Below are 15771 nucleotides of genomic sequence, written 5' to 3' on the forward strand. Positions count from 1 at the left end.
ACAACCCCCCCCCCCCCCCCCCCCCCCGCCCCCCCCCCCTCCCCCCAAATATGACTCAGGTTATTTTTCCTCGTTTACGCTATCGCCAGGGAGTACAAGAGGTCAGTTGGTCGGTTGAGAGTTGATCCTCCTGGTAGCTTCAGCCGGCACGATCTCACCTTTCCGTCTCTTCCCCAGAAACTGTTTCTCGAATCTTGCGATCTTCCATTATTGCCGTGGCTGCAGACTATCAAGAATGAGCATTAAGTCTCCTTCCTTGAGTGTTTTACACCGACGTTCATACCGATTTTGAGCATTTCGCAGTTCCTCGGGGTACTACTCTCTTGTCCCTCTGCGCCAGAAGGCTTCGGTAGTCTACTAGCTTCGGGCCCATAGTCTGTGAACTGATATACGTTGACCTCGTCTGCTTCGATTTTCCCCACGCTAGGCAATAACGTGAGGCGTCTTCAAGTCAAGAAGAAAGACGGCCAAAGAGGTTTCGTTTCTCCGGGTTCGTCGTAGATGTGACCTAAAGGTCGGCAATTTATTACGGCTTCAATTTCTTCCAGTACAGCGCCAGTTCGTCGAAGGTCAGAAACTTGGATCCGATGACCATCTTGGGTGCAAAGTTGGCCGATCCTTGCGAGTATGCAAGTTTGGCCGATCCAATGAGTCGTTCATAAAAGCCACCCCAGCACGGGGCGCGCTCCCCTATGAATCTATGCGAAGTAGTCAAGAACCTCTGGTTTTCGGATAGAGCCCCATAGGTATAGACCCTATTCCCTATAAGGTTTAGCAGGTGGCAGTTGTGGCAACCCTGTGTGGCGGAGACGCCATAATGTTGGGAAGTTCGAAACTAAAAACACACAAAAATTGTTTCCTACGCTTCTGCTGCGGTCTACCGGCGTCCTCCGTACTGCGCGCCGTTCATTTGTTGGACACTTGAGACGTCGTTTGCAACGCCGTTCAACCACAGCACAGATTTCACCGACGCCGTGTCATTATTTAAAAGAACTTTTAGACGGGCTAGATGGTTTTCAGCTTCAGACGGCATACTTAGCGCAAAAAAACACACACGCACACGAGAGAAAAGGCGGGACACGGGACAGGCGCTACTACATCTGGTTTATTGCACTGAAAAGACCTGCAATATATAGGAAAGACCATACATGCGTAGATCAACCAACACACCCCCCTTCACCGAAACCGCTCAAGAAATCGCATTTCTACCCCCAACAGAGCAACAGACGTGTCACTAACACACCCTTCCCCCCTCTTTCTTATATAATAAGCGTAGGGCAGAAGCGTAGAAAAGAAGGCGCGTGAACTCCTTGAAGCTTTTTATATAAGAAAGAGGGGGGAAGGGTGTGTTAGTGACACGTCTGTTGCTCTGTTGGGGGCAGAAATGCGATTTCTTGAGCGGTTTCGGTGAAGGGGGGTGTGTTGGTTGATCTACGCATGACTGTCACACTTGCTCTGTGGACACCCGAACCGCGCCGTAAGGGAAGGGAAGAAGGTGGGAATGAAAGTGGAAAGAGAGAAAGAGGAGCCGTAGTGGAGGGCTACAGAGTAATTTCGACCTCCTGGGGATCTTTAACGTGCGCTGACATCGCACAGCACACGGACGCCACTTCGTTTCGCCTCCATCGAAACGCAGCCGCCGCGGTCGGGTTCGAACCCGGAAACTCCGGCACAGTAGTCGGGCGTCTTACCACTGCACCACCCCGGCTGGGCTGAGTCTGTGCACCGAAATTCAATTAGTATATTAATTGGCCAGAGGCTTGATAAGCCGACAAAGCGGGTTTTTCGTAAGCGAAGCGCTTAGTATATACTAATTGGAGTCTGTGCACCGAACTTCAATTAGTATATACTAAGCGCTTCGCTTTCGAAAAACCCGCTTTGTCTGCTTATCAAGCCTCTGGCCAATTAACGAAAAAGCCACCTACCACCACTATGGCTCATAAGTGACGCGATATAGACGGGAATATCTCCTCTTTTCTTTTGTAGAGAAGACGCAAGAAAGACGAAACTCGGTTTGGTTTCATTTGTGGGGTTTAACGTACCAAAGCGACTTAGGCTACGAGAGACGGAGTAGTGGGGGGCTCCGGAAATTTCGACCACCATGCATTCTTTAACGTGCCCTGACAGCACACGGACGCTTGCCCGCTTCTTTGGGCAAAGCACTTGAGCACCCTAACCACTACATCATCGCGGCGGGGCAGACAAAACTCAGATATAAAAAAACTTCGCATATAGCAAATCCTGACAGAAACCATGTCTTTTATGCTGCAAATTAATACGCGTACTTAAGTGGAGTTGAAAAGGCATGCGCTTTCACGGCCCTAAATTTAATCCTTGATTAATCATCTGCAGCGCAATCAACAAGAGTGACGAAGCTACATAAAGCAGATCAATTAAGGGGAAATGAGGCTGCTCGTTATAATACATGAAGGAAAGAAGCCAACAGTCGGCGAGGCCAAGGAAAGCGTTGGGAATTGTACTTTATGTATTTTTTTTTAATATTTACTTGGTAAATGACAGAAATTAGTAATGTAATCTGTTTAGGGGAAAGATAATTAAACACAAAGTAGAAGAAAAAACAACGTGCCGATGGTGGGAACCGAACCCACGACCTCCGAATATCGCGTCCAGTGCTGTTATACAAAGTGACTGTACGTGCCAGCGCACTTACGTTGCAGTTTCTAAACGAACTAGATCGGGACGTTTTGAAGATTTTTTTTTATCATCAGCCACAGCCTTTTGTTGCTATGGACGAGCCCACGAACGAAAAAAAGTTCCTGTAGAGGCCATTCTTTATAATTATCTCTCGAACAAAAAAGACCCATTCAGGCGCGAAAGCAGGATTACTAACACAATGATGTGAAAGGGGAGTTCTGGCCTTCACAACAAGAGAATTCTGACGAAACTTGTCGAGATCTTCGTATCTTTCGCTCAGATTCCAAGGTTTAGTGCGGACAAACAAGGTTGCAAAAGTAAGATGCTTCCCCTGGTCGCCTTATTATTCCACACCATAAAGGGAGCACTAAATGAACACAAGCTAAAGCAAGTGACATAGCCCGCAACAGCAATGATTATTATTTAGTTAATGAATTCAAATCTTCAGATGGTCAGGCAGTTTGCGTTTTAACAATGCGCCTTTTCGAATTAGTACTTTTTTGCGTCCTGTTACCTGAAAGTGGAGTTAATTAGTTGTGCTTTAATTAGCTGGCTTTAACAACATTGAAGAAAATTCTATCCTATATATTGCTCTTTGTGTCTCTACTTCTGCTGCACTAGACATGTCCATGTGTTTTTTCTTCCTTCATCCTTCGTCTCTTCTCGAACAGTACCATCCACCTTGAAGTATTCGTCTTACCTTGTGCACTAACAAATTGGGTCAGCCCACGACGATAGCTGGCTCTCACTGCCGCTTTCAGGGGCTTTCCGCACTCGTCGCTGGCCAAGGGGAAAGCTGCGTCTGCTTTACGTTACCGCCCATGTAAAACTGAATGAGGTCGCGTTAAAAGCCCATTAATCCAAATTATTTTTAAAAAAAATCCAGCATGGTCTGCGTCGTTGTTGTGAGCGACAAACCTCGGGGATGTATCTTGCAGAGTTTAGTTAGCAAATGACATGGTCCGGCACTGAATGATTGTTAAGTTGTGTGAAGTAACGAGATCACACCACGGGGCCAAATAGCCAGGAGCTTTCAATTCTGGAAGCTCTTGCCCGAGTTGGCAATTGTGGTAGCAACTGGAGCGGGAGATTGGAGGGTAATATGGAAACAGAACCTACCGGGACCATTGGATCCCGACTCAGAAACTATCACCCTAGTGCAGGCAAGCACATTCGTAAAACTTGGTTTAACCCAGGATGTATATTTACGTCGGGTGGTATTTTACACATTATAAGGTAGTTTACAACTGCATGTTCATGCGTATGTGTAACATAACAAAAACACAGGTTAAGGGCTGAGTAATTAATCGATCTGAACAGTGCATCTATACAACCGTGAATGCGCAAAGAGAATCCGCAGATGGAAGCCAATAACCCTGTCGCACTGTACCCTCGCAACGAAGCTCAAAATGTCCCCCGTTTTTCACTCTGAGCTCCCAAAATTTATGGGGTACACTTGAGCTTTGCCTTCAATGGTATGACGCGATAGCGTAGGCTTCCACACAACATATGAAGTCCCGCTTTAACCAAACCGTATGAATGTGTCTGCGTGTCCTAAGGGTAACATGGATGCAAGGGTCAGCTGGTAGGCTGATTCTGATATCACCCTCCCATGTGAAAGGAGAGGCCCGAGTTGGAAGCTCCTGCCAAAGGTAATGTGAGGTAACTATAAGCATAGTTCGCGCTCGACCATATCAGCTGCCAGCTACCGCCTGCCAGCTACCGCCTGCCAGCTACCGCCTGCCAGCTACCGCCTGCCAGCGTCATACTGGTGATTTTTCGCTCACAACGATAACGCCGGCAGTTCGGTGAACGGGGCCTTTAAAGGAATCGCGTTAGTATCTCAGCATGGTACAATACGTTAGAACGACTGTGCTTCAGACGTGTAATCAGAAAGGAATAAGCAGTGAATGTTGCCTCGAGATGAGTTCCAGCTCTCGACACACGCGGAAAGAAACTGTGTTGGAAAGCGTCAATGCGAACAACAACAATAAAAACAAAAATGCTGGACATTAAGACTGTGATGGCTTTGAGTTGCAGGCGGTTGTGAAAAATACGTGGCTATCGTCTGAGAAGCAGCAAGCAGAATGCAGCGTAGACTCGAGAAGGCTTAAAGGTTAAGTACTGCGGCGGGACAAGGGCGAAGGTATGTTGAAGGAGGACAGACGAGATAAAGTGAATATAAGAGTCATAGCAGCGGTAGAATAACCGTATATAAGTTTTTTGGTATACATTCATCTTAACGATTCCACATTGCTTATACGGATTCCAAGTATTCGATGCATTGCCAAGAACACGATGTATTGCATTTTAGCACATGAGCGATTTGGTCTCTTTATGAACAACCCTTACTTTGCTACAATAGAAACCTAACTTTCTAGCGCTTTAGCTGATGTGTAACCGATGTGTACAGACCAGGACACACTTTGAGTCAAAACAACGCCAAGATACTTGTATTCATGTACTTTTTTAGTGATTCGTAATGATATTAAGAAAGTAAAACGTGCTGTGTGAAACAGATTTTAATTTATTTGCTGAAGTGGATTGCCATCTTCCACGTCGTCGATCAATCGCCGAACGTACACAAATACTCAATTATAAATAGGCAATCATTATGAGTGTTATTTGTGTGGGGCAAGAAACAATCAGCCATGAAATGATGACCTCGTCATTTTACTTTTGAACGTCACCGATATCTTCTACCTCGTATATTTACAATCTTGCAAACAAACCGACATGTGGCGTTATTTTCACTGAGTAGAAGTTTTGCAAGCCAAGCTTTCTAAGAATATTTCGGACATACTTAGTTAAGAGTAAGCTCCAGAGCAAAGCTGGGCCTCCGGCTATGATGGCGAAGGAGGAAGAGGGGAGAGGGAGGGGGGGGGGGGGGGCGAATGGGAGGGCTGATGAGAGAGGTCACTGCACTGGGTGGCGTGTAACCTTGTTATGCCATTCGCAGTTATTTCATCATGTGCATGTACCTCTTACGGCAACGCACACTAACTATTTCAACACTATTTGCACAAGCTCGTATAATTCGGGCGTCTCCATTTTAGGCCCGAAGAAGATGAGGCCTGCTACGGCGTGCATGTGGTATGCAAGCGAAATAAGATTTTGCGATCCGAAGGATCGGAAGACATTCGAACTTGTGGTGAAGAAATGTGTTATTTTTGGACTCGGCTGCGCTCCCGACCTGAACGGAGCGTTGAAACGCGGTTCCACGAAAACGCTTTGCTGCTTTTCCGAAGATGTGGGCGTATTCCCCATTCCTTAAAGATGCGCGACGCCGGATATGGCATACGGAATACCCGAGGCAAAAATATCGGAGAGTAGCGAAAGAAAAACATACCTAGAGATGGTAAGCGGTACGGCCGCTTTAAGGAGAACTGAAAATATTCGGGTAGTCATCGATACAGTCCTTAAAGAAATATTCACTATTGCAGTGAACGGAGCGATATCTGCCGCAGAAGGTGTTTTTAAACGTGGGAAGTAAATATTTCCCTATAAAACCCGAAACGGTTAAACACCTGTGTTCATGCAAAGCAGCCCGGACGAAAAATAGGGAAACCGGTAGAGAAAATCGGCGATTGTGTTCTTGACGGGCGCTCTTTGCAAGCTGGAACGAAAGCCACGAACAACCATTGTTTGAAGCACCGCCACAAAATGTTCTCCAGCACAGTGTTCAAGAACCGAAACATTTGTTGGATAATTGGCTAGCTTGTGATGCAGCACGCATTCGATGCATGGTTTATTCACGAAATTTAAACATCCAAATTACCATTAGGCTATTTGTAGATAGCTTCTCCTTTTGAATGAATGTCTAGTGTGTTTAGCTTGTCTTCAGCGTACAGGAAGAATTGTCGAAATGCTCGATGCTAGGGTGAAAAAAATCTTTTGATCTTTCTCTTGAGCTTCAGTGCTCCTGGCGTCACTGCCGTGGGGCCTTTCTCGTGTGGCATCATCTTACCGGGTGTATATACCTTCCGATTGCCAAAGCGTCAGCTCCTCCAATATAATTAGACCAATATAAATCAAATATTAGACCCCTATCCTCGACGTTAGACGTGTACAAGCTGCTCCTTATCACTGAGTGACTGCCTTGAGTCGCACCCCAAGAAACTATTATAGATGGCTCCCTATAATGGCTGCTTGAGTTGATGAAATACGGACGGCATTTTACGTGACGTAAGGATATCTTATAGAATGAGTGTTCTGAAAATCGGCCTTATGTTTTAGCCCCGGGAAATATTAACGAAAACATACATCACTAAGCTTTTTATTGCACTGTAGTGTCGGCACTACGTTAAGACGATATCGACAGGTCGGCATGAGTAAGGCGCAATTGCCTAGTGTGGGAGTAAATGTTTGCAGTGCTTTTCTAACAATTATTCATCTCATTGCTAAGAAAAATGCTATAAAAAGCAGTATTTGATCTTTAAAGGAAAGTAAAAGCTACATAAAAGGGAAACTTTTGTCGATAATGTCCACAGTAAGAAACTTCCAGGGGCTCCCTTAAGTAGGCCTAGATGTAGTAATGGGAAAGAACTGCTTTCTACCACGCCTCCCAGTGGTCGCCTGGCACAGCGCTAATGGACTTCGGCCACACCCGGCTTGATGGTGTATGTGTACGGAACTTCATGATGATGACGATGTTCGCTGCATAGCCTGAGAGGTTGTTGCAGTTGGAACTTGAAGGCTACGAAGTATACTGCACGGCGTGAGAGTGTGTAGCAGTTTCACAGGAGGCGAGATCGGCTGCGGCGATAGCATAACTACACGCAATAAATACCAGGTATGGAAAAAATACGACGATAATACAGTGCTCTCTTGTCAGGGCCAAGGAAGCTGATTTGTTCGTTCTAGCGCGAGTTTGAAACCTAGTAGCGACAATATATTTCCTCTACCAACAGTTCGTGCTGACACGTTCTGTCCACAATTCCTGTCCCCCCCCCCCCCCCCCCCCCCGCTTATGAGCCCGGAAATACTTTCACATTAACATTATAATAGAGCAGCTGTCATTTTGCCCGAAAAAAAAAAAAAGCGCTCCGATTTCTCATTTTAAGCCACTTTTACTTGTGCGATGCTACTTAAGTTGTCCTGCAGGCTTCGGTGGCGTACAGAGAAGTGCGACGCCCATGAAGACACTTTGAGTGAACGTGTGAGGTCGTCGAGGCGGGTGTTGCTCAGATTTAGCGGACGCACCTGACTTGCAAGAAGGTTTGAAGGCCAGATATGGGTTATTAAGAACCATTTGTTACCAAGAGCATTTTCTACGCCGTATGCAATATTTTCTACAGGTGCACAAAACAAGTAGATTGATGGGCATAAATCTATAATTTTAAGACCCCTGAAAACTCTGGTAAACGATACGACTACATAGGTACGAAAGCCGGTTTTGTATGAAAATCGTCTACGTGCGGTGCGTCTTAACACATTGCACACAATTACTTATGTAAAATTTGTTGCTAGGCTTGTTGGTGAAACAAGACGGACACGAGAGACGAAGACAGGACGACGCGCTGCTGGTAACAGATTCTTTTATGGAAGGACACAACAAAACACATGGGTTCACCGTCACACGTGTCGGTTCCCGAATATGTCAGAAGGATGTGTCAGAAGGAACAACAGCCTAAAAACTGATAAAAACTATGTGATTCTTTACAAGATTAAAAAAAAAACAATGGAATGTGGTGCAAAAAACCAAAATAAGATGCTGAACAAGAAGTGAAGGAACGAAGTAGTATGCAAATGTATTGCAAATCCTAAAAAGCAGAAACTCAGTGTATATATATATATATATATATATATATATATGTGTGCTTGGTTTTGCTTCCGCTTTGCATTTCATGCTCTTTATTCTAATAATCACCATAAGACAAATTCTTGTAAATGTCAACAGTATAAACATTACAAAAAAAGCGTTTGCCTTGCACTTGTAGACTGTTCGCTCCTTTGAATACATATATATATATATATATATTCTTAGAGAATAAAGTGTGAAATATTCATCTTGATAGGTTCCCTTGTCTTGCTTGTGTATAAGTTGCATGTGCTTAATATTTTTGCATTCTTTGCATCATGTCCACCGTTACTGATCGATAAGGCAGGAGCCCTTGTCAGGTTACCCCTTTAGCTCCTGCTCTACAAGACGTATTTTTTCCTTTTTTTATTATATATTTATGAATAAACTTCAAGCTAAGCATTCCCTCAATAATGTAGATTACTAGTTACGTTAGATGTCTTGCGATGCCAGACACTGCATCTGCTTGTAATATTAAAGTACTCATACTTCAATTTTCAGATTAATGGCGTTCTGCGCCCACGCTGAAAATGATGTCTCTTAAGCTCCCACAGGACTGAAAATAGTAACTCGTGACGCAAAGCTTCGCAAGAAGCTTATTCATCGTGTCAGTTCTGGCAGAGTTCCTCATCAAAGGTGCGTACATGCGTTCCGCAAACAAGCTTGGTACCTGGCTTGAATAAATATCTCGAACCATAACACCCATCGAAGTAAATCGGATCCTGCTTCTAGCACTGTATTCTCGTCCTTCTGCTCTGTGCAGTTTGTGTAAATAAATATGCCACGTCATCGGTGCAGGAAAGTGTCGCCGACTTCAAAAAGTTTCTACTCCAATATTTCATTTCTTTTTTGCTCTTTTTAATGTGTTGAAGGACATGTGTTGAAAACCTAAGCGTATTCTTTTCCGCAGTATTTTTTCTCTGCACTTACCCTTCCAATAATATAAAAGACGGTTGTTTTCCAGACTGTTTTGGAACGAGAAAAGAGCTTGTCAGGTAAATGCAGGGCGTTGTTCGAAGTACGCTAACTAAGCACTTGAAACACTTCGAGTTTGGTTTTGCAAACCCGGAGTCTGTAGTGTGTTATTGAAAGAACTATAGAGCACGTTAAGCATACGTAAAGCTGCTTCGCAAAAATGACATTCAACCATAGAGGGCCCAGAATAATAATTTCTGCAGTCACATAGTTATCGCGTTAAAAACGAGCATGGCTGCCTTTAACAAATATCGTAAGATGTACTCCATTCTTTCTGGATACATCGTTCATCGCAAAGCTCACAGACCTCGTTGCAGGAATCCATGTGCTGTCTCGCGATATTTTCTTGGCACAGGCTGCACCCCGCGCAATTTTGTGGGTGCATTGGGTTACGCATGTGCAGATGTGATCCTGCCCATCTACTTCTGAAGCCTGGTCGTGGAGCTACTCCACTGTTCACTTTGTTCACACAAGCCACGGCTTAGACGAACTTATTACTGGCATTCGAACGATCTTGCCACGTGTACTTTTTTGTTTTTCACATGTCGCGTGTCTTTTTTTGCACCTTGTTCCAAACTTCAGGTACATAGCAGGAGATTGCTTTTCAGGTTTATCGTGAGCACGCATCTTCGGGTATTTGGGTTCGATTTAAAAACAACTATATTCAGACAACTGTAGAATATTGGAAAATTGTGCAAGATACTTCAACACAAAGCTAGATCTTGCTTTTAGGGGCTTTCCTGTGCTTGCAACGAATGGTCTAATCTGTCATTGGAATAGAATGAGGTGCAGTTTGATAATAGGGAGAAGATAATTGCAAGCGTTCCGAGAGATATATGCGTGTATCTTAATTGTTATGCTGCTGTCCTAGTACACGCGAAAAAAAATTGTCTTCGAGACAGCATCCTGTTAAGAAACAGCAAGCTTGTGAAGAACTTCCGAATACGCTTGAGTCACTGAGTTCAAGGCTACTGCTATTCCTTTTTAAATACAGGTGTTGTCTCGACAAGTAGCTTCAACATTTCCCGGTAGCTTTTTAGATCTTCGTGCTTTCATGGGTCTCGAGCTACCGTGGAAGGCTCTTTTCTATTTCCTATTCCCTTCCAGTGATTTCGCGTCCCACCCCATTTCCTTCAGAACCGCAAAGCTCTTTTGATGGCATGTTAGCATGATTGTCTTCGCACCCTTTCGTATTTTCAGTTTTCTTCTTTAGTACTGAGGAAACAGCACCCTGTCCTTATTTGACCTGAAGGCTATGCAAGTTCAGGATCTGTTCTCTTGCATAAGCACTGATACTTTTCTTCTCTGCCAAATACCAGCACGCCTGTTTTCGGCACACCGTTTCTTAGCAAAACACGTTACCGAGTCTTACAGATTTCGTCTTTCAGCGGGCAGTTTCTTCACGTTCTATCCCTTCGACCTGTTTTTTTCCCTGGACAGATTTTGTGGACAGAAGCGGGATCAAAATTCCACTTTAGCGAATTGTCCGAGATGGATGAGGGGAGTACAAAAGATTGAAGCGCGAAGAGCGGACAAGAGATGCGCACGTTTTTCCAACCAACGGAATAGGTGAGAGTACTTAAATGCGAGGTGCCGCACTGTCGGACAGCAAGCTTGTTTATCGATATACTTTCTCTCTGTCATGTGTCTTCTTTTTTTAGTTCCAAATAGAAAATATTACGTAATTTCGTAGCCTTTGCTATCCGTATTACAAACCAACTGATTTATGCGGCAAAGAAGAGGGAACCAAATTCGTTTTAAGCCGAAAGATTAATATAAAATGGCAGGAAAATATGGCCTGTTTCTGTGGACAAACGTTAGGCCAGATAACATTAGGAATTATTACGCTCGGATACAGCGTCAATGGGCAGTGGAAAGAGACCGACCGACCGACCGACCGACCGACCGACCGACCGACCGACCGACCGACCGACCGACCGACCGACCGACCGACCGACCGACCGACCGACCGACCGGTTGCGAAAGTAGCCAATGTTTGCATAAGCTGAATCTAAAGGTTAACGACCAGGAAGCAGTGTGGTATCGCTCTGGTATCAAATATGCATCAGCTCATAGTACAAATGATTAGATTAGTGAAGGAAGTGCCGCGTGCACCTTTAGCATTCACTTACCTTAAACTGAGCTGAGCTTGACATCGGAAATATTAAACACATGCTAAGCAAAGCGAAACGAGAAAGAACTGCCTCGAAATTTTTTTTTTTTGATTCGTCCTTTAATTTGTCTCCTATTATTACTATCGGCATCAGGTGTCCGCTGCTTCGGATGAATCTCGAAGCTCCTCAAAGGCGGAAGTTGTTCAACGTATTTTGTCGCGGTCGTGTTTGCTAAGTACATAACCTTAATGTCTGCATCTTATTTTTGTATTTGCCCTATAATTCACTAAGATATTTGTCGAGAATGTCGCTGCTGTCACCACGGTACAAATAACGAGTTAAAAACATCTTGGCGTTGTTGCGGAGCCGATATAATTTAATGATTTCGTTATGTTTAAGTTTTACACGAGGTAGCACTTACGCACTCGCTGGAATAGTCGCTCAAACACTGGCTTCCGAGGTTCACCCGCTGCTGTCAAGCCCACAGATCTGCGAGGGAGCGGCGCTCGTCTTACATGGCGGCCACATCGTGACTCTCCAGGCGTTGGTTTGCAACAGTGCTCGCTCAACGATTTGGCGTTTGTTTATTTGCCTCTCTCGTGTATTGTTCATTTCATTCATTTCATTTATTAATACTGTCAGCCACCATAAGGGGCTGTAACAGGAGTGGAAAATACAAAACGAAAAAATGAGCAATATAGAACACGATGAAAATCAATAGTCAATCAAAAATTGTCTCTGAATGCACACACAAACAAAACAAAAAATGAATTACACAGAAATCGAAACAACAGCCATCCTACACAACAGCAATAGAACCTCATCACCCTGTGGTAGTGCCATAGATGAAATTTTCTAATTGGCGTACAAATTCAGATAATGATGATGATCGAACAGCAGAATCTGGAAGAGAGTTCCAGTACAAGTTCGCGGAAAATAACTAAACTTGAAGCAATTATTTTTTATAGCCGGCAATGGAATGAACCTACTATGACGATGCCTTGATGTCTCATTAGTTTTGATCTCAAAGAAGTCTGATTTATTAATTTTTAGATAATTATTGATAATCAGGTTTTAAAGTCTCTGTGTTATTGAATGCCTCTGTAGTTGCATGCTTTGCCCTGCCTTTCTGTAAACCTCTCGTCTGTGCATTCTAAGTGTTCGTTTGAATTTCTCTGTGTCGTCTCATGCTGTGCATAAAGTTATGTTTTTGTCTGTTTCTTTTGAATCTGACCCTTAGTCTGGCTTGAACCGGCGAAAGCTGGACATCAAACGGCCACGCCTTTCTGTGACTACCAGGTAGTTGGCTTCCGGCTGAGCTTGCCACAAAAGTCGAGGTCATCTCCTTTGAGGCCGGCACAGCTACCCCCTCTCCGTCTAAGGGTGTTTGGGAGTGTGTGCCCCGTTAAGGGCACATCGTTAATAACTAATAATTATTAACGGGTGACAATTATTCTGGCGTCTGCGACAGGACGTTTGGTGCAATCAGGCTCAGAGGACGGAGAGCGAGTTAGGAGAATTTACGAACACGTCGTAAACGGTGTAACAGCAGAGCGATGGCGAGAGGTACCGCGCGAAGCGGTTGTGAAGGTCAGTTGAGCAGTGCTATCTGTTAGCATTTCGGCAGTTCAGACTGAAGTTGAAACTCAAGGAGATTATTGCGCTAGGCCTAGAGAAGGGTCTAAAAGGAGCTGAACTGCGAGATTGGGTAAACCAAAAAGAAAGAGAGGTTAAAGCAGAAAGGGAGAGTGAATGTTAGAGGAAGCAGGCCGAGGCAAAAAGGCAACGAGAAGAAAGGGAGAGAGAAAAGGGAAGAAGCAAGCCGAAGCTAAGTGTATGTGCGCGCCAGCCTTGACGCGTCGTAACAGACAGACGTGGAGCGTCCTATTTATTGAGATCGCGTCTCTTGTGTGAGTAAGCCAGTGTTTGAGCTACTATTGCGACGAGTTCGCAAAGTGCTACTGATCGGCTCCAGGAATACACCCGCTGCTGGGAAGCCCACAGATCTGCGAAGGAGCCGCGCTCGTATTACGTGGAATCTCCTCACTTCTCACGTGAAGTGAGGCAGCACATCGTGTGACTCTCCAGGCGTCGGTCTACAACAGTGCCCGATGAACAATTCGGAGTTTGTTTATTTGACTCTCTCGTGTATTGTTTTGTGTTGTAAAGCCTCTGCATTACTGAATTCATCTTTAGTCGCATGCTTAGCATTGCTTTTCTGTGACCCTCTCGTCTGTGCATTTTAAGTGTTTGTGTGAATTCCCCTGCACCGTCTCTTGCTGTATATAAAGTTTGTTTGTTTATTACTTCTGTTTCCGACCCTTACTCTGGCTTGAACCGGGAAAGCTGGACACCAAACGGCCACCCCCTTCTGTAACTACAAGGTAGTTGACTTGAGCTTGACACGCATGTAGAGGGCATCTCCATCGAGACCGGGATAGCTCCCCCCCCCCCCCCCACCCTCTCATTTTAAGAATGTTAGAGTGTGCGCATCATTAAACTAATAATTATTAACGGGTGATAGCTGCACAATTCCATAAACACCGCCGCACCGCCACCGCCGGCACTGCATCTACAGACCGCTAGCTGCCTCGAAAGGATCATCGCCTTCGAGGGCCAACCGTCTGCGTCGTCCCAGTTATGGACTGCCGCCACGTTCCCCGGTAAGCTGCATGTTCTATCCTGCTCTGGACTTTTTTTCCCTTGCTGGAAAAAAACCTGGACTGCTACTTTCATTCTGAAAAAGCATGTTTAACTTATGCAATTCGGAATGTTTTATTCGATTGTTTTCTTCACTCGTTCCGTTGACTTTTAGAATGTAATTGCGGTATCCTAATTGTTTTTTGTATTCCTCGTTCAGAGCCTCTGACCGTCTTCTTCTTCTTGTTTCAAATCAACCCGACTTCATCTCATTCTCCACGTTTGCTTACCGCCTACGCCGGGTATCGAACGACCACCCCCTTTTTGTCATGTCTCGGTGATGACCTCCGGTAATTACCGAGCGCGTTACAGCCATAGACCGAAAACGCGAGAAATGGCCTACCCATTAACAAATTAATAATGAACATATCCGGTACCTACTGCTTGTGAGATTGCAGTCCGATGTATCGTACCGAATATTAAGCCTTTAAAGTGATTTCATTCTTATTGATTATCTGCGCCGTGAACAGAGATATTACTGCTGTCAGCCCGTAAACTTGAACACAAAAAGAAAGAAAAAAAAAAGCTGAAGAGTAATCGTAATAGCTACGTAGCATTACTCTCATGAAATATTTTTTCCTCAAAGCCGGATTCAAATCAACTTAGAATATTGAAAAAGAACTTCGTCTTTCATAGGGAAATTTTAGCCTCAGTGATAGTCACCTATTAGGAGGAGCCAACCCTGAAGACGCTGCAATGTACAAAAGAGTGTACCGCATATGTGCGTGCTGCGTAGTAAATTTCTGAATACCAGGAGCTGTGCATGATCTGGGCAGCGGATCTATGTATGATCTCGCCCATTTGAGGCACACACTGGACCACCTCATGTGCGCAGAAGGCAACCATTGTTCTCATATGTTTGGTAAATACATCTACGCTGTCTGTAGAAACGAAAGAGTAAGTAACAACAATATGTGAACATTTGAAAATTAACTAAGTATGAATTCAGGAAGTGTCCTCGAAATCATATCTAAATATGGCGCTACCTTACAAGAGTTAAGCACATTTCGCTAGTAATATCTTTATCTTTTTTCTCTATTTCTTTTTATTTACTTTTTCATTGTACTTCATAAAATCAATGCCTACCTCAGAGAGTTGAGCAAGTTTGTCCAAGAGGATCCGGATCCATTTTTTTTTCTTTTGCCTCAGGGGCAAATCTTGACGCAATCACGCTGAAGAGCTTAAAGAGTTCATGGTCACAACGGCAACACATTCCCACCCTGTATTTGAGGCAGGCTGTAAAACTATCAAGAAAATATTGTTTTTAGCAGTTGAATCACGTATTGACGGCGCTGACTTCAGGCCGTGACCAAAATTTCCCCTTTTAGGCGCAGAAACACTATTTGTATACTGAGCACTATCAAATCTTTCCTAAACAAACTGCGATCTGGTCGCTCTTTTTCCAGAAATGTGGGCGTGAAAAAATGCGCTGACTCCCGAACAATCTAGCACAGGAACATAAACACTGAATTCTGTTTTGTTTAGTAAATGGTTGCGCATTTCTCGGCAGCTCTCTTAAAGCTGCAA

This window comes from Amblyomma maculatum, chromosome 11 (genome assembly GCF_055883805.1).
Source record: "Amblyomma maculatum isolate TAMU_Amacu chromosome 11, ASM5588380v1, whole genome shotgun sequence".
In the NCBI taxonomy this organism is placed as follows: domain Eukaryota; kingdom Metazoa; phylum Arthropoda; class Arachnida; order Ixodida; family Ixodidae; genus Amblyomma; species Amblyomma maculatum.